Source organism: Apus apus, chromosome 4 (genome assembly GCF_020740795.1).
Source record: "Apus apus isolate bApuApu2 chromosome 4, bApuApu2.pri.cur, whole genome shotgun sequence".
NCBI lineage: Eukaryota > Metazoa > Chordata > Aves > Apodiformes > Apodidae > Apus > Apus apus.
The window spans coordinates 88,136,293-88,156,496 of record NC_067285.1 but is presented as its reverse complement, the minus strand read 5'-3'; the positions used below and the strand labels follow the sequence as shown (position 1 = coordinate 88,156,496).

The following is a 20,204-nucleotide window of genomic DNA, read 5'->3' as shown; positions in this document are numbered from 1 at the left end:
TCTTCAGCATAACTGATGCTCCAGATAATTTTTCAGATAGGTCATGTAGTCTTCATTGTAACAGCTTTTTGAGACCTGACTCAATAAATCCCTGAGCAACCGGGTCTGCTGATAAGGCAACTGATTCTAGGAAGTAAATTAGTAAGACAGAAGAAGAATGGCAGCCAGGACACTTTTCCAGCTATGTATTATTTTTCCTTCTCACATGTATTTTTAAAGAAAAGCACTTCAGACTCTCTCTGCATTCTCTTATGAGAAAATATATACCCTGACAGACGACTTGTCTTTATCTGTTGAAAAAAAAAAAAAGGAGAAAAAAACCCAAACCAAACACACACCACAACCAACCACTGTTATTGCCTACTGACAACACAATAGGTTTTTAATACTGAAGACAAACAACAGATACAAAAGCTAAAGGACCCAAGATCAAGGATATTTTCTTAAACCTTACTACCTGATCACTTTTTAAAGATCCAGCATGAAGTATAGAAATTACAACTACTGAGAAGTATTTAAAAAACTAGCTCAGCACTGAACAGCCTTATTTCCAACGAGGAAAAAGTACACAACTCAACCTTGGACACTTGATGATTGTCACTGGAGTATGTTTTCTATATAAACATATAGAAATGTAGGAGGGAAAAAAAGCTTCTCAAGTGAGGTAATACTAGAACTGTCCAAAGCATAATAAGCACCCACAAGAGAACAACTTACAGTAAAAAAATTATTCTCAAACCCTCTGCCTCCACTTTTCTGTTTAATTTAAAAGATCTATCTGGAATTCCTACTCTAATGCTAAAAAATGTGTTTGCCTTCCTTGAGCAAGACAAAGATACAGATGTTCAAAGTGAACTGCTACAGCAACAAATTTATTATCTTTTGAGAGAAAGAATACATGCATCAGAACAAAAATAATTACAGTATAAAAATGTAACAAAATACAGTGAAGCAAGTCAGCATGTTCTATAACCAGAAATGAAAGCCAGAGACACTGGCAAAACCAGGGATATGATAAACTGGAAAGGATGCAATAGCAAAACCTATGATACATTCAAATTGTATTTTATTGTATACTTCTGTAAAGAATACATAGGACGATGCAATAAGGGAAAGCAAAAGCTACACTAAAAATATTCTAAAATGTGATAGTATTAATATTATTATTTACTAATAGAATATATAGTGTTCTATTAATATATTAAATTCTATAAAGTAATATTAGAAAATATGCAATATAGAATGTCTTGAATATGAAACTCCACATAGCAAATACTGTAGACACAAGTGCACATCAATATCTTCTTCTCATGCCAATATACTCTACTCACAAAGGCCAAAAGAACTACAGTCTATCAGTTTTACTACATGACTACAGGAAAGCAGTACATCATGTTATTTTTTAAGAACAGTTTAGATGTTGGATTACTTACATCTATCCATACCCACTTCAGCTCAGAAATGCATTATCCACAGTAATTGCCCTGTCCTTGACAGCAGTCCAGATCTATTTACTACTGATAAAATTCTTACACAAAGAACAGTAAAGAGTATCTACATAAGGAATTGACTACCTTCACTAATTACCTGCATTACATGGCTTAATCCACAAGAGGACAGAGCTCAGATACCTGCCTGCACTTCATAAAGGACTACTCTATTAGCACCAAGAAGGCTGATTTGCATGGAGGACAGAAGTTCATGAAAGAAAACTTGAGTTACTGACTATACAAAAATTATACAGAAGAATCAGTCAATGTATAATTTGATGATTACTACATGTACAGGAACTGCATCTGTATTAGGAAGTTCCCAAGCTGCAGATTATTGGAAGAACACTCTTGGACATATGGTTTCATTTTAGGTCATCCTACAAAGGGCAGGGAGTTGGATTTGATAATCCTTATAGGTCCCTTCCAACTTCAGATATTCTGGAGGAGGCTGCTTTCTCTGTTCTTAACCTCTTCCTTAGACATTCACTTTTCGCCATAATCAGTTACTATACCTTGTTGAATCAAAAGCTCTTACTTGATTTAACACAGAACAGACATGCTTCTATTGAGATAACCGGTATCTGAAGTAGTAGGCCAAAGTGTGTTAACAGTACAAGACAGATAAAGACCTAAGCAAAAAGGAAAAAAATACACGTATTAAAATTTATTTATGACAGAACCGTGAAAAAGGTCTTACCACTTAGAAGCCATTGTTAACCACCGACAAGAGCTGTTAGCATATCACACTTAGGATGGATCCATCAAGACATTTTCCCTCCAAGTCCAACGTGTGTGTAGAGATGTGAGAGTAGACAAAGACGTAAACAGCTACAAGTCCACTGGTATGTAGCCAAATATCAGAGAAAGGTCTCCAAACACAGTACAAACAAATGAAGAAGAGAACACTGAAAAGAAATTGAGAAAAATCATAGTCAAGGCTCAGACACTTAGTGGAGACGTCAACATTTTCCATAAGCTTTAGAATTCTGATGTTTTGTCATTGTAAAGTCATATACTATAAAAAAAATGTTATATGTGTCTTCAGAAATGCTGTTCTGCTCAGAAACTAGTGATTCTTAGTTATTTTTTCCCTATGAAAAAGAGGAAAAAGAAAATTGATATAAGAATAAAATCTAGCTTGCCACACTCAGTATATTTTAGGTACATCCATCCTTTCTGTAGAGTTTAAATTGTAGTTCAATAATTAATATACTTTATTAATCACATATACAATCACTCTCAAATGCAAGTAATTTTCCTTGTAGTCTTTTTATTTCTTTTCTGATTTTTGTTGTGTTGGGTTTTTTTTACTGCTTGGTTAGCAGGAGGATGTGGTCAGAAAAAGAAACAAACAATACTTCAGCTGTCTCTCCTTAACAAAGCCTTGAAAACTTTTGGAGGTTCCTTCATAACTGAAGTCTGTATGTAACTTGCATACTTGTCACAACTTGCCCCAGCAGCAGAATGCATTTTTGTTCTTCTACACTGCCAAACTACAGCAAAAGCACTTCAGTATTTTTATTTTTACCCTAGAGGCAGAACAAGCACTTTTAACTGCTTATAACAACTCAAGTCTCAACATGCAGCTATAATCTTCTGCTCCTAATCATCTAGTTTGTATAGAAAAAAAAACAACAACTTTTTACTTTTAAAGTCATAGTGTGAAAAATTGCGGGTACATAAAAAGACCTGCACATTCAACATTATTTTCTCAGTGCTCTGGTGCAACATGAATGTACTAGTTCCTTTAGGGATGTGTGAACCTTTCAATCATCATCAATCATTTTATGTTCAGTTTGTTCTACTTCTTAATTAGCATTTCCAAAAATACAAAAGGGAGACCCACATAGTAAGTGCAATCTAAAGGTAAAAAGCCACATCCTGAAGATTTTAAGATGTAAAAGAAAGTTTAAAAGTGGGACTTAGATAAAAACAAGAAAATTAGATAAGCTTTTGCAAATAGGAAGCAAGCTGATATTTATATATAAATTGGAAACATGCTCTGTAGTACCTTGAAAAAGCAAGTCAAGTTTTTTAGACTTGACCCATCATAAAGGGAAGTCTTCGAAGGCAGATAAAAATTTAACTCCAAATTTTACCTGCTAAATTGCAGTTCTTTAATAAAAATGTCAACTGCTTTCTGCAGTTTCTGCATTTGACAGTACAGGGCACAAATTCAGCATCACTTCTTCCTCTGTAGACAACTAGGGTGAGCAAACACTGTTTTCTACACAGCAGAAACGTATGGCCTTTCATCCTGCCTACATGAATAAACCACACTGTTCATTGTGTCTGAAGCAAACATATACAAATCCAGTCTGTGCTTCTCACTCATCTTCGTTCTTCACTATGCCAGATTCAATCTCCCCCCTCCACCCCAACACACTACCCAATAGCCCAGCTGCTTAATGGAGGAAATAAAGTTAAGCTGAAAACTAACTTGGCTGACCAAGCTTCAGAACAAGATACTGACATTTTGGTTCACCTGGCAGTGTTTGAAGCCCAGGGGGTGGGAGGCACAGAAAAACTCATTTGAGGGATTCAATTTTGTAGTGGTACATACTGAGCAATAATAAACTTCAAACTGCAGCTGCTGCCCAAAACCTCAAGCACAATCAAGAGTTGTATTTAAATACAACCTATGGTATAATCCATCTGATCAGACTAAGTCTGACTACAGGAAAAAAAGCTATCAGTAAAAGTAGCAGTAAGGTCCAAAGTCTCCAACGAATGTGAACGAAGCTTACAGTAACTGCATCATATTGCTGGAGGGAAGTTCATTGGGCTTCATTTCCTAAGTGCGGCTTACAACCTGAAGTTAAAATGTAACTATACCAGATTTGAAGTCAAAGGTATCACACATAGGGAGGTTCAGAGTTTGGGGTTCTCCCCTATGGAAGACTTAGGAAAAGCTAAGAAGTGGAGCATGACAAAACTACATAATAAAGTTCAAAGTACAACAGGTCAGCTATCATAAGGTTTAAACAAATAATTTAAAGGGCACAGCTGCTACCCTTAAGTTTTCATACCTAAAAAAAAAAAACTTCAGAACTCCTATACCATCCTAAACTGGAAAACACAGCTAAAATTCCAGCTGACCCTCAAACCTGCCCAAGTAGCAGCACATGTAACTTTTATTAGATGAACTTTTATTTGGGAGAGTGTTTAATTTTTTTTTTTTAATCTCATTTATTTTCAAGTCAATATATTATATTCAGAGTAGCTCCCCTAATGTTGGCTACTATGCAACACTGAACACAACTTTACCTTTCAAGAAGCCATTAGATGCTCCAATACAGCACGCTTTTGGCCATTGCTAAGCGTAAGAGAGGGAAAGAGATTAAAACTAAGGTTGCAGGAAATCAAAGTGTCAGTACCTGCATTTAGGATATACACAAAACACTAAATTAGGGCCTTTTTACAACTGCTGGTCCAGAAGACTTTATGGGATGATACTGCAGAAGAAAGGAAGAAATACTAGTAGTTTCAACCAACAGCTAGTAGTAGTGTTTTCCATGCTATAAATCCTATGCAGGCTTCTAGATGCTATGTGTTTGTTTTCACGATAGAACAAAAACAAAGATTATAAGACACCATTTTAAAAATTACAACAAAAAATTGCTAATAAACCCATTTGGGGACACACATTTGCATAATGGCACCATGATCACTCAAATATGTGGCTGAGCTGTACCTCCGTTTCACAGAGCTTGGCTAAGTCACTTGCTGTCACAAGCACTCCTAACATAACACATGATCCTTTGGGAGCTCTGCTCCTCTGTTGCCATCTGCCCTATTGCCTCTCCCCCTCACAGAATCACAGGCAGATGCAGTAAGAATCCTAAACAATGAAGAAATGTATCAGGGCACTGGGCAACGTACTGCCAGGTTTCAGCCCAAGGCTCATCACTTGTACCACCCCTCATGCAAGGGATAAAAGGGGAAAAAAACACAGCTATAACCCAGGTTTATTATACAATATATTGAACATACACAAGACTTTCCTATTACAGACCAACTAAGCAATTTTTCCACTGTTTTCCAGGGGCTGCCCAGTTCTTCCATTCTCCCAATGTTATTCTCAGCAATGGTCTGCACAACTAGACAGTACCTAGCTTACTGCTTTCTTTCCTCCCAAGTGATACTAGTGGGTGTACCAGAAATGACAAAAAAAAGAATTTGAGAGTACCTGAATATTACAGAAGCCATTTATAAGCTAACTACCCCATAAGACTGGATTTTGTAAGAATAAAAAGGGGAATGAAGCCTCCCAGGTTGCTGATACCTAAATCTGCTTGTTTCTTTACTGAAGCTTAGCACACTTTAACACAGAATTTTCAGTAACAATTTTTTTATTTTGTTCCTTGCAGAAGTTTTATGTATATTCATAATTTAACAAATACATAGCAACGATATTTGACACCACAAACTAAAGCCAGTTATATGATGACTTGAGTGTTATTAAATGCTATCAAGAACGTGGCGGTCATGCAGTACTTTTACAATTTCACCATCTACCTCCTTGCTGAAACACAGCCTTTTTCCCCCACTCCTCAATACACACAAACAGCAAGGCAGTGTGGCTGCCAATCAATTAACTATAAGGAAACACTAAAGTTGTATTGGGAGCCTCTGCTTCTCTCCTGTTTACAAATAGCAAGTATTTTAGGGGTTGGGAGTGAGAACTTCATTAAAACAGACATTGTAACTGGAAGATGCATAGATCATAGGCAATAAATTGAGGTAGGTGCAGTTTCAACATAACTGATGCAGAAATAAGATAATGCTCAAGATCATCAAGGGGATAACCCTTCCATGGTTAGCAGGCAAAGGGACCAAGAAAAGTACCTATATCACAAATCATGTCCGTTGGGTCAATGTTATAAAACCATTCTTTAGATTTTGATTCTAACATTTTACTTTTTGGAATCCCTTTTCAGAATATTAGAAATATGCTAAAACTCAAACTGTGTTTTTACCAGAGCACAGTGGATATTTCCATCTAGGCATAAGACTTTTCAAGTTTCTCAGATCAGCCTCTTAAGAAAAATTGCATTTACTAGTGCCACAGATCAAGGAAGCCACCACCTCCAGAAGAAACCATTGATGCTAAACTTGGTCAGTTACACCTTCCTGTGGTGCTAACGTCCTCTGTCTTCCACCTTTTACCCTTGCTATTTTCTCATTGTTGATTTAGAAGAATGTTTCCTCTGCTGTAGTACAGAACCAGTTATTTTCTTCTGGGCCCAAAAAATGTGACCTTTGTTATTTTCTGTTCTACAACCTGCATGTGGGGACTGAGAGAAAGTATTTCTGTGCTACTTTTCCAGAAACTGCAGAATAAGAGCAGCCAATGTGCAAGTGATCTGCAGAGAACCAAGAAATGGTATCTCTCTTCTGTCAGCATCAGAGGTTGTTAAGCAATTTATACATTAAGACTGTCTCAAATGGATGTTGCTTCCACCAGGAAAATAGCTAAAACCAAGTCTGTGCTAGCATAAAAATTTAAATATGACAAGTATTTCAAAGGGGAGTAATCAATAAGACTCCAGTTTGCTTAATCTTACGTAGCCTGGACATTTATTGTCACTTGCTCCTTCTTAATTTCATATGCTCTGAGGAGGGGAAATGGCAGACTATAACCAACAGCAACAATCATCTTCTTCCTCAGCAGAAGATGCTACCTGCATCAGTAAAACACAACAGTGCATCTACAGCACTTGAAGTGTCTCCTACTAAAGGTCTTGCAGCCCTTGATACATTAACAAAGTTTCAGCAACAGGAAGAGCAAGAACTTCATTTGCACAGTGTAGACAAGCCTCAAATTCTGACCTCTCCACCACCACCATTGTAGCAAGAACAGAGAAAATGAAAAAAAAAGGCCAAATTACTCTAGAAACAAAATTCCTTTTTTTCAATTTTTACAAAATAAATTGCAAGCACAGACTAAAGATCAGCCTATAATCTTGAAACGAATAATTAACTCTGAAGAACAGGAGCTTATGTCACACCTTTAAGCTGCTTTTGGCAGTTTCCTACTTTTGAAAGTATCTCAAACCAAAACCAAAAATTCTTCTCAATTCAATAAGCTTTTGGAGATCAACATCTGGCAGGGTTCAAGCATTTAGAACTACTGAATGAAAAATCAACAGTTTATGTACTACTTTTCTTCCCTCAACAGACTGGTAAAGCTAAAAATATAGTATTTCTTAAAAGTGCCAAAAACTATTAAATCACTGACCAGTTTTACTACTGTGCCTGTAAAAAGAGAAAGAAAAATACATGGCAATAAAATTTTTCTTTAGCTATTATACACCATTAGGAGAAATTAACATGAACTTCATGTACAATTGGTACCTAAGTCTATATGAATTTAAATAAAAACAAACAACACAACTCCCTTGAACAAAGTAGGAAGCTGCTTTCCCCAAATTCCCCCCAAAGCAACTTCAACAGAGGTTAAACTCAAGCCCTGTATATAAAGTGCTAGTAGTTCTTCAAATATGCTGACCAGACACCTTGAAGTGGAACAGTTAGTAGATTTCTTATCTACTCAAGCAGTTGCTGAAAAAACACTTAAACTGATATATCCCAACCTAGTGCAATATTCTCTGAAAATCTGATACAAATACTATACAAAACACAGCAGTGCTAGCTGCTTTTGAAATACCATTATCTGAACTAGGATTTTGTCGCAATTGCAGACCATCTCTACCCATTCTTTTTTCTTAAACAGCATTCAACCTGAGAAATTCATAGGATCTGTATTCACACGGGTCGGGACGTGAACTTGCTGTTTCATTTGAATGAGTCTAGATGAGGCCAGTCTGCATTATCCAGCCTGACAATAAAATAAGCAGAAAATAGCAGAAATATTTTTCTTGTTTCTAGGCACAACACATTATAAAAGTCCTACTGATACTCTCTCTCCTATGCAACTCACTCCACTCCTAATAAATGCATACTAGTTTTCAAATAGCCACTTACTAAACTCAAAATATCTTTTGAGAACTCGTGTCATGAACATATGACAATTCTTAAACACAGAACACCTGCATCACTCTACTAACTAGAGTCACATAAAGATTTTATGCCTTTCAACTATATAGTCATATGCAAGACCTTTATATACTAGATATCATTTTAAGAGAGCATGTAAGAAAAGCTTCTATAAAATTGTAAGGGCCAGGAAATACTTGAAAATATAAATATTAGTAAATTTAAAAATGCAAGTCAATAGAATAACTTGCACTACACTGTAACACAGAATGCACTGTGCCATACACTCTTCACATGTTCTCCCAGGAGATAAAAGGTTGGGCTTCAAACTGGACCAAATCTGTTGCACACAATTTACCTACCACCACAAAAAAACAAGTGTAATCTGTGTCCACCTGATGGCTTGTTGACAAATTTTGAGTAACAGACTGTAATATCAAAGGTTGATCACCATGTACAGTAAGGGGAGTGTTCTTTAATGTTTTAAGATCATGTTCATTTTTCCCTAACACAGCAAAGGTCCAAAAGCACACAGAAGTGTCAGCTAAAGAAACACATAAATGGTAGGTACAGAGTCTGAGATTCCATCCCCCAAAATGTGTTCTATTAATTTTGTGCTTGTATCTCTGCCTAGGTTTCTGTTCCTACGCTTGCTATCCACCACTTTTCACCTATACCATTTATTCTATAGCTATTCACCTAGTAATTCTGCAGGTAGGTACATGTAAATATATTTATACACACGAAAACATATGTATCAACTGCACCAGAAGAAATATCTCTGATCCACAGTTTTATATGCAACATCTATCACCAGACATGTTCAAATGGGGAGGCAGAAATGAGGTATAAAGTGAAGGAGAAGGAATGGGGCAGCATCACCATGATCTCTGTGCCTGTAAGAAACAAACATTTGCCATTATCTGAAGTAAGGTGTCAGGGAGACCAACCCTTACTGCTACTCCTCCTAAGATTAGGAACATTAATTCCCAACACCATTCTCTTTACAAGCTCAGGTGGGTTATCCAGAAGTGAATTGAGTTACTGCAACAGCACCATCATAAGACTAGCTACTACTCATCACGCACCCCAACGAATAAACAGGTCAGTCAGTAGTCACAGTGCACAATACAGTAACTCTGAAGCTTTTTGGATTACATCTTTTTTGGATGATGTCTACAGAGGTAGAAATCTTACCAATTTTGCTCACAGCGATCTTTTTCAACGTGATCAGCATTACTGGCAAAGTTAGATTAGTTCAATTTAAGGTGATGAAAACTCTGTCAATGACAAAATGTTCAGCTGCCACAGACACAACCCTAACAGTTCTTTCTCATTTAGAAAGAGAACAGAAGTGGTGTTGATAAGGACTATTCTTATGCAAGACAGATAAAAATGCCTAGGAACACTTCAACCTATCTTTCATGCTTGTTTGTATAGGTCTACTGCTAACTCCGAGTCCCCTTTAGGGCATCACACTTACAAAAGAAGATGCTTCTTCATTTTGCCAAACTTGGCAACAACACTGGAGAAAAAGTCAATCTTTGCAATCCCAAATTCAAACGCTTCCAATGTGAATTCCCAAGACCTTGTTTTATCATAACATTCCCAAGCCTTATGGGATAGCCATTCCCTCACTGTTTCTTTTGTTCTCTTTTAGAAGTCTCAAATACTAAATTACTAGAGCCTTATCTATTGGACCAAATATAACAATCTGTATTTGTAGCTTTCACCACTCTCCTCAGTTCTTATTTTATAAACACATCAAACATAATATTAGGTTATTCCAAACAAATAAGGTTAAGTGCACAAGGCTGGAAAAACCCAAACTGTTGTCTAAAAAAAACAAATAGTGAAAGATCAACAGCAGTTAAGTCTTCTGTGAAAGGCTAAACAAATGGGGTTGAATACTGTAGATTCTTCTTACAAGGAGATTTTCAGCACATTTTTGTTTCTAAAAATGGTACCTGGTTTTCCTTTCCACTCTTCTCCCTTGCTTATTCATACATTGCTAGGCGGTATCTTTGATCTCCTTGAATCCTTTCTGCACAAGTACGGCTAACATCACTCCCACCATGACCTGAACTGCCAAGAACTGTTGGCAATAGTCACACTTACCAGTGCTGTGTTTAACCTATAGCTCTTCTTCCCATTAACATAACCTACTTCAGCAGACATAATCTTTGTTATAAGTTTCAGCTTACAACGGCAACAAAGACAAAGCAGATACATTTTTAGAGGACTGAGGAAAGAAAACAGGATCCTAAGGTTTACTGGCAAGATATTTCCACTAGAGGATCAAAAGGTCTCTATAAAGTCCCACTTGAACCTTCTCTGGAATATTTCATACAAGTGTGGTCAATGCATGCTAAAAAGACTAATTCACATATGAAAGAAGGCAACAATGGGACTTCTGGATGATTAGGTGAACAGGAAACATCTCAACCAAACATGAGTGAGTCTAGTTTATCTGGTTTAGTAAAATTACTCACTGTTACTCTCTAGAAATATACTGAAGATAAGTGACAAACATTACAAAAGAAGAATTGCTATTTAAGTTGAAAAACATTGTTGGCAACTACCACTGACATAAACTGCTATTAACACAACCAGAAAACTACAAGTACTCCCAAGTATCAGTTATTTAGTTTTGAAGCAGTCTTCCAATAGTTAGATGACAAAACACTCAAAGCTTATGTTGGCTTTGTTATCATAATTGTCTCATGTAACTTCAGTTAAAACAAAAAAATAAGCAGACAAAAAAAAAAAATATCAATCCTGCTCCACTTCAGGAGTTTTCACCCATTTTCTGGAAAACAAGAAGAAAGACAGAATAGGTCACCACACTAAGCCCAGAGCAACCAGCAGCACCACTAAAGCATGCATGTCAATAGTCCCAAGTCTCCTGGTACAAACTCTGCTGAAAAGCCAGTTATTTTAAACTAACCCAGCCGCAGTACTGAAAATGTACAGTTAACTTGCACTTGTACAGACCACCTGCCAAAGTAGTGGCTGGAATGGTGGAAGAAAGGTGCTCCCATGAGGATTTCTGTGCAAACACTCCACGCAGAACAGCTTTGTCTATCCTCACTAACTGCAAAGAACAACTCACATTGCTCATATTGTCAAGGGCAAGAATACCCGTGTAAAGAACAAACCAATAAAACCCCTAAGCTTACAGCAACAGCTTCTAGACACTAGGCCATTGTATCAGATCAAATATTGAGACATTTCAGAAAACATCAAACTCAAATTTAGAAGAGTATTTAATAAAAAAACACCCTATTTGTTCCTCTTCCATTTCTGCATGCAAACATAAAGCACTAGGAAAAGTAAGAGATAAACACAGAAGTCCCTCAAAACTGAAGCCACGTCAAGAGCAGACAACTGTTGTCCAACTAGCTTAGGGGGATTTGTTGCTTTCCGGTATCTTCCAGTGATGGTATTGGACACTTGCTATCTGCAATTGTATTCTGTCATTCTTCCTGGGAGGTGTTCATGTCAGAGGGAATTAGGAATTACAATAGATTTGGGGGAGGGGAGGGAAAGAAGGACAACACAAGTCTTACAAGAGACAGAGCTATATGGCAGTACACAGATATTTCAAGAATTAACTGTCAAATACCAAGGGTCAGTGAGCTAAATACTAGAAGGAAAAACTGCTGTTTTAATCAAGAAAGAAAAGCAGAAACAAGCCTAGCTGTGTCAGTTTGGCTAATATCTATTACTGGAGTTCATTTCAAGTGAGACCGGTCAAGAATAAGGCTGAATCCTAAAACCTTCTAATACTGCAACACTTCTCCTCCACCCCATAGTCGTTCCTGAAAGCACTATTACAGATACAAGTCATAAAGGTTCAGAGCTGTCTGGGTGTGAGCATGCAGAAGTGGCACAGAGCGGTGAAGCACAGCTAGGCTGTGCACCAGGCCAGCTGTCCTTCCCGCCGATGCATAAGTTACATTGCATTTCCTACCAGTAAGGCAACACAGGCCAGTAATTACAGTTACAGGGTCACAAACTCTGAACTATTACCCTCATTTTTCTCAAAGTTACTCACATAACTCACGTGTGTGTAGAATACCATCCTCTCACATTATTCGCACATGACACCAACTGCTTGTTAAACTAAGGCTTAAATACAGACAAAAATTGCTAAAACTTATGACTCTCTGAGCCAGAGTGACCATATTATATATCCATGTTCTGTATTACACGAGTCCACTGAAGTGTAAAGTTTGCTTACATGCCTCTTAAGGAACTCAGAGAAAAAAAGATTGCAATTTAGTTCTTTGTGCAATAATGAAGTAGCCATCACTAGACAAGATGACCAAGGAAAAACTGTCTGAAATACAAAACTAGATACAAAATAAACAACTCTTGTTAAAGAGCACACTGTTTACCAAGTTGTTTTCCTTGATGCATAGCCACTGGGAGAGTAATCATAATCTTCTTAAGTTCTTATAAAAAGTAAATACAGACAGCATGTTCTCAATTGTATTAGCAAAAACTTTTAGCATACCAATTAATTTTATCCCCTAAAATTAAGAAAACAAACAGTGAAAAAAAGAAAATCACTCTTGAGCTGTTGAGGCCTAGCACGATGACACTGGAAAGTGTTAATACAAAACATGAAAAATGGAAGAGTTCTACTGTAGGACTTACAGCCCTACAACCCTCCAACTTCCCTCCTCAAAGGTTATGCCATTACATGAGAAGAAGCCATCACTGTGCTTTGGTTCACCTAGGTCAGGAAAACAGAAAAAAGTTAAATACTTCAATTTTACCTTAACTAACCCCACAGGAGAATTAAACAACTTTTCTTTTGAAGTGAAGCTCAGCAACAGTTTTCTACAACAACGCAAGGCAACATACCACTGCTGGGCTCCAAGGAAACCATTTCCAGAGAGAAGTCAGCACAGGCTTTAACCAAATCCATTTTGGAATATAAATAAGGAGACATTCACTGCAGCAATTCACACAGGGAAGTCAGTTGTCTACTGACAACAACCTTCATCAAGTACCACTAACTAGGGGCCTCTACAAACCGCAGATAAAGGAAGCTTTTGACAGAGAATGTCACTCTCTACTTAAAACAGCTGACTTACTAAACCTGCAACACAATTTTTATGGAGGGGTTTGTTTCCTTTCTGCGACAGTATCACAAGATAAGGATCAGTGTGTGGTTTCCCAGTGCTCACTCAATCATCTTCCACAGAGATTCTGAAGTATTTGGGGCAGGTCCTCAGTGTGACAGTAAAAATATAGAAGCAAAGCAACTGAAACACCCTATTAAGGAAACAACTCATGGAGGAAACACTTCTTAAGTAACTACAGTTAATTTCATTCTTTGCTCAACTAACAATCAGCAAATCACTTTTTTATCACAGCACTCTACATGCTCTATATTGCTCGTTCCTGCCCACGAGAGTGTCCTCCTCTACTACCTTTATCACTTATAAACAGACCTTTCTCTTTTTGATCTGCATGCACACAAAGCTGGCTTACCATCTAAGTCTTCCTCACGCCTGAGCTTGGGAGATGAGCAGTGCCCGTATCAGTTAAGAACAACTTGCTCTCTGCTTTAGCAGATCTCTTCCCTAAGGCACTTTTCAGATTTGTAATTATGAAGGACGCCCAGGTTACATTCTCACTACCTCATCTCCAGACTGTCTTACTATTCCTCAAAACCGTACTAGCAGGCTGCTTATGCAACTCTTTTAGTATGAGCAACCACCAAAATATTTTGGGTTTGGTGTTTGTTCGGTTGTGGTGTTGTTTTTTATAATGTTTTCCTTCTGATTTCTTAGGAAGTTTTACCTGCAGCTATCCTGATTGCCAGACCACTGACTTCTGGCTAAGACACAAACTGAACTGTCTACTGAGCAGTTGCGTGTCGTTACAGTCAACAAGAACTATCACATAATCGGAACAGTGGAAATATATATATGAAACTGGAAGGGAGGGGGAAACTAATTACGGCCATATAATATTTACAGTCACATTGGTAACGCCTACGTGAGGCATTCACAGGAATCTTTAAGGTGCTGTTGGGACCGAGCCCGGTCCCAGCAACACCCTGAAGTGACTCCCTTAGCGAAGGGAGCACCCGCACGGACCCTACTCCGAGGCTCAGGATTTTACAGCGAGTTCCCTGCGGAGGCGAGCGAGGGTGCCCAGCGGGCCCGGGGACGGAGGGGCAGGCGGGAGCGCCACTGCCGCCGCTTCCCCCCGCAGCCGGGACGCGCGCTGCTCGCCGGAGCTCCGCGGCGCCCGCACAGCCACCGGCACCCCCCGGCGGCGGCAGCGGCGGGGCGGGGCCGGGAACAAAGCCCGGCTCCGTGCCACCCTCGCTCCCAGCTCCGTCCCGCCATTCCCGGGCGGCCTGGCGCGCTCCAGGCCACGCCATCCCCCGCGGGGCTGGCTGCCTCGGCGGCCACCGAGCCCCACGGGCCAGCAGCCGCCCGGCTGCGCGGCCGCGGGGCGCGACCGGAGCCAGTTAGACGGGTGCGGGAGGAGCCCGGTGGCGGCGGCTCCTGCTTTCCGCTCGGCCCGCGGGGCTGTGCGAGCGCCGCGCCCACCCCGGGGGCTCCGGAGGGCCCCGGCCGCGCCGGGAGGGGAGCGCGCGCACCCGCCGCGCGGGCGGGGCCGGGGCAGGAGGGGAAGGGGCGGAAGGAGACCGAGCGGGCCGGGACAGCCGCCGTTTCCCGGAGCAGGGGACCCGGGGCGCGGGCCCGGTGGGCGAGCGGCGGGGAGCACCCAGCGCCTGCTGACGCCGCCGGCCCCTCCCCGCCCCGCAGCCGGCGGCGCCAGGGCCGCCCGGCGCACGCTGCCCTTCTTCCCGTCCCCGCCGCGAACAAAGCGGTGCGGGCTGGGGCCGAGCCCGCGGCGGGGACCGCAACAACCCCCGCCCGCGCGCTCCGCTTCCGTCGGAGCGGGCGCGCCCCGACCCCCCTGCCCGCCGCGACCGGGTCGCGGCTCCGCCGCCTCACCTATCCCGCCGGTGGAAGCGCTGCCTCCCGCCGCAGCCCGGGGCGCCGTTCAGACGGACGCTGGTGGGAGCAGGTGAGCGCCTGGCGCCGCCGGCATCGCCCCCCCCGCAGCCCGACGCCGCCTCCCCCGGTAGCTCTAGGGCCCCGCTCGCCCCTCCCGCCCCCTCCGCCGCCCCATTGGCACGCGCCGCCACCAGGAACCGACGCTGACTGGCCAGGCGCGCGGCACTCACGCGGGGCCGCCCCCCGGCCCCTCCCCATTGGCTCCCGAGTCTCCAGCCCGCCTTCCCGGCCCCGCCCCCGCCTGACGCCTCGGCCAATCACAAGGCCGCGAGAGGGCAGCCGAGCCTCTGATTGGCGGCACCCTCTAGCTTCCTGCGGCTGCCATAGGCCCAGGCGGAAGTCAGTCCCACCGGTCCCGGCCAGCCCCTCCGGGGGAGCGCGCCCCAGCCCCGCCCCTCGCGCGCGCCCCGGCGGCGCGGGAGCAGCCCCCAGCGCCGCGCGGCGGGAGCGGGGCGGGCGGCCCCGGGAGCCGCTCACCGGGCGGGAGCGCAAGGGCCCCCGGGCAGGCGGCTGTGCGGCCGCGGCAGGCTCAGGGAGGTCGGCTCCTCGCTCAGGACGCGCTGAGGCCCGGCGCGGTGCCGGTGCCCCGCGGCTCTCACCCCGCAGGGCCCGCCTCGCCTCCGCGGGAACGGCCGGAAAGCGACGCCCTTCCCCCAGGCGAATAAGGGCACATACTTGTGTCTGGGCCAGCTTGACGAATGCTTGGCTGCCGTCTTTTGGCCAGAAAGTATTGGAGTTTTCTACCCACGCGAGCCGCTGGGCTTCCCCCGCAGCAGCGGCAGCCGCCGCCGAGCTCTGAGGAGAGCGGCGGGGCCGAGCCGGGCCGCGGGGGAGGTCCCGCAGGGAAAACGCTTCGGCTGCGTTTGCCACTGGAACGTGGCTCTGAGCTCACGTACTTCCACCATCACAGGCACCGATCTGGAAGGTCTATGGTAATGCGAGTGAAACAGATGAAAAGGCACGGTAACGAGATTAATTCACAGCAACATCTTCAGAAAGTTCATCTGATGCTGGGACTTGGCCAGGATTTCACTGACACAACAGGTCTGGAGGCCGAATGGAACGATGTCTTTCTAAAGAATGCAAAGATCTGGGAGCCGATGGTTATAAAAACACAAACAGTACCAACATTTTAAATTGTTATCAAGTAACTATATTTTCTGTTGAAGTGCCTCAAAACTTCCAGGCTTGAAAGAAAAAAAAAGAAAATTAAAAAAAAAAATACATGTTAAGCATGGTAACACCAAATCTGCAAAACAGCACTAGAAAGAATACTGAAGTCACCAACTTTCAATATTAGCCTGTCTTGCAAGTACTGTACTATAATAAGCATATCCAACAAAACAAGAACTGAGTAAAAAGTTTGCTTTTTACAAACAACAAATGCACCAGTACAACAGTTGCCAATCTCTGTTAAAAGAAGCTCCAAGTTCTGTTACACTCTTTATACGATTCTGGTTTATATGGAGTAAAAAGTCCCTTCATGCCCAACTACTCATCTCACCCTTGAGACAGATAATGTACATCCATCTGCACAAACCAGTAGGAACGAGAAAGCAGGAGAGGAAAAAAATATATATATATTCTGGTAGCTGAGTATTTCAGGTTAACTCTTTCCTGCAGATTTAGGAATTTTGTGAACGGAGTATTTTTTATTCTGTTTCAAAAACTGTACCACAGGTTAAATGCTGGGTAATAGAACATCTAACAAGAAAAACTGGATTCAGTGCTACCAGTGTTACGCATTATTTCAGACAATTGATTGTCTCACTTTGCTTCTGAAGTTATCCTGAGTTAGGAGCTCGGCCCAGTTTTCCTGATAAATGCATATAGATCCATGTAACTGGAACAGGAACAGCTGAACCTCACTGCCAATGGAAATCAGACCATTGCTATTTAACCCCGAGCACATGAACTTGACAGGATGCACAATCATGCCACTTTCAGAACCCAGATTCTCCTGTTAGCTGCCTGCTTTACAAAATAGCCCTAAGGATTAAATAACAAGTAAAGTACTTTTCAAAGTACATTACAGTACCAGTTGTTATTATTAGTAATTATTATCAATGTGGGTAGTCCTTACTAATTGAGGCTTTGAGTATCAGCTCCACAAAGACACCCACTCTTGGTTCTTGCTGATGTGCCATAATGCTTCAGGCAAATAACTGATTCTTTGTTTGCCACCAGTTGTAGTAGTTACAACAATGCTCTGTTCTTGGTATGAAGCACTGTTATTTCTTCATTAGAGAGAGAGTGATTTTTCCAAATACAGTCCTGTTAACTCTTGGCAGCCACTGAAGAATCAGCAGCTCTCAGCTGTTTTACTCTATTGTCCACAGCGCCAAGCAAAAAATAACAACAGCAAAAAAAAAACCCCAACATCACCATTCGAGCTATGTACTCGAGCACATAACCTTCCAGTACTTGTTTTGGCTACTTTGCTTACCAGATCAGTGTAATTCTTTCAGATGTCTACTTGTTTCAGTTGTGTCTTAGGCAATATTGTAAAACTAAACTTAAGCCAACTCTTTGTTTTGCAGTTGATCTGTGTAAAGCCTGTCACTAAGCATCCGAGGGCATGAAGAATTTACTCCAAAGATAAGCTTTTAAACTACTTGACAGTCTATACACAGCTGGCACTATTAATTCTTGAGCTCCAGCTTCAGGAATTCTGAATATTCACCAGTGACTTTGTTTTGCAAAGTACTGCCATTAGAAACCATCTGATTTTCACACCTACCAACTTGTTGCATAAGTAATCAGCTCACTCTTAAGATAATCTTATTTTTCTGAAGTTTTTCATTTTTCTTCTTAGAGGCACCTCCTTCAAAAGAAACTGTTTCAAATTTATGAAGGTTAAGTATCAAGTTTGTGTATTACAGTATTTTGAATCTCAAACATGTTCCTCACTCTTGGATGATAGTAAGTCATAACAAATAGAAAGTTGAGAGCCATAAATGAGTTGTAACACATCTAAAAATTATTTTTTTTTACTCCTGAAGCAGTACAAATATACATCACCGATGCTACTCCTCCTTACAAATCTTGTAGTATTTTATTTTGTACATGTTTAAAAACACACAAACAAAACAGCAATTGAGGAAGAGAGTTTCTGAAACAAACTGCCATTGTGCACGTCACGAAAGCAAACAGCTCGAAACTTCCCAAGAAACTTCCCAAGAAATAAAGTTATCTTGTCATCTCCAAAGGACTACTCCAGTGCACAGATTTTTAAACTCAGTACTCAATATGCTAGATTTATAGAAAAGTGTTAAAAGTCTAGGTTAAAATCTTATCCTCATGCATCAGAAGGACTTGGCCATACCATCACTGGCTTTAAACTCAAGTTCTCAAAAGTAGCAAGAAAGATGGCATGAGTCTACGTGGTAGAAGCAGACCAAGCATCAAAATGGGTGTCCGTGTTAAGATTTCTTTCTATTGGTGAACTTCAGAAAAAGGCTTGAGGACAGAACAGTGCAAATGATGTGGATATGCTCTACCATCTATGCTGAATGCGGCCCTACAACTGCAGTTCTAAGCCAAAAAATAGATGTAACCAGGTGAAACTTCAAACTACCTCCAAGTATCTCACAAGCAGGCTGTATTGGGCAAGATTTTTGAAAGGACATTAAACTCACCAGTCTGCTGCAGTATTTTAAATCTTTTTTCCCTGTTGGAAGTCTAAGGGACTTGAGGATAGTGAAGTGAATAATTAACTACTAATTTTACAAAACAACTCAGAGTCATTTTCTCCAGTGAAGGAGACTGATAGGCATTTCCTCCCCACCGAACCTCCATATTTGGAGTAGGTACAGTCCAGAAACATGTCCTCCCTTACAGAAGTGCAAGGATTAACAAACCATTGAACTCTCTGCACAGAACATGCCGAAAGACAAGTGGTAAACAGCATGAAATAAATTGCCTTAATAATTGTGCTACAGTCCCATAAATAAAACTATTAGAAGCCGATGAGGCCAAACCCTTTTACTTTCCCATTAATAACGTGCATAATTGGTGTTCATGTATTGGAGAGTGCTTCATTAGGGCAGGCACAGGTGTTTGGCAGACATGAAAGTTGGAAGTAATCTACATAACTGGGTGGAGACATCTCGTGGAAATTAGAAACTTCTTTATTGTATGATGAAGGCTATGAATTAAGAACCCCACAGTACATAATTTCTGGTTCCATACTCCCAGCTTATTTCAAGAATCCAATACTCAGAAACTCCTCTACAGCTTTCTTGGTGCAGCTTACCACTCCAGGAGCCAAACCTGTTACTTTACACACACACTGTAGTCCATTTGTCCTTAGGTCCTTCACATGCTCACAGTATTTGTTTAATAGTTGCATTCTCTACTAATTTCAGACATTTTGCATCCATATTCCTTACTTCTTTCAGATACCTTCCATCTACCATCCCTCTCTGGGATGTTTGTTTTTTTTTGTATAGCCATCAGACAGCAGCAATTTAAGCCTCTTCATTTGAATTTCAGGGTGAAGTGACAATGGCTTGCTCCAGGAAAGGCTGAAAGGGAGTGGTGCATTCCAGGCAAGTAGAGGCAGATCAGGATATGGTGAATTCAAGCCACAGTACTGAATATTTACAAGAAAATGCCACAGCATATATTGCATTATCAAAAACATATTTTTATTTTCTCC

At 41.3% G+C, this 20,204-nt stretch overlaps 1 protein-coding gene across 5 annotated transcripts in view; it reads right to left on the bottom strand.

The window, feature by feature from the left end:
• Nucleotides 1-15,572, bottom strand: part of FRYL (FRY like transcription coactivator) — a 162,932-nt gene extending 147,360 nt beyond the window's left edge. For 4 of the 5 annotated variants that reach the window (XM_051617266.1, XM_051617268.1, XM_051617269.1 and 1 more), the window contains exons 1-2: nucleotides 15,482-15,572; nucleotides 2,191-2,398 (exon numbers count right to left, since the gene is read on the bottom strand). The gene's annotated coding sequence lies outside the window, so the exon portion shown is untranslated. Of the gene's footprint in view, nucleotides 1-2,190; nucleotides 2,399-13,364; nucleotides 13,385-15,481 lie in introns of those variants that run through there. The other variant, XM_051617267.1, reaches the window with a different exon arrangement.
• Nucleotides 15,573-20,204: the final 4,632 nt, after the last annotated feature.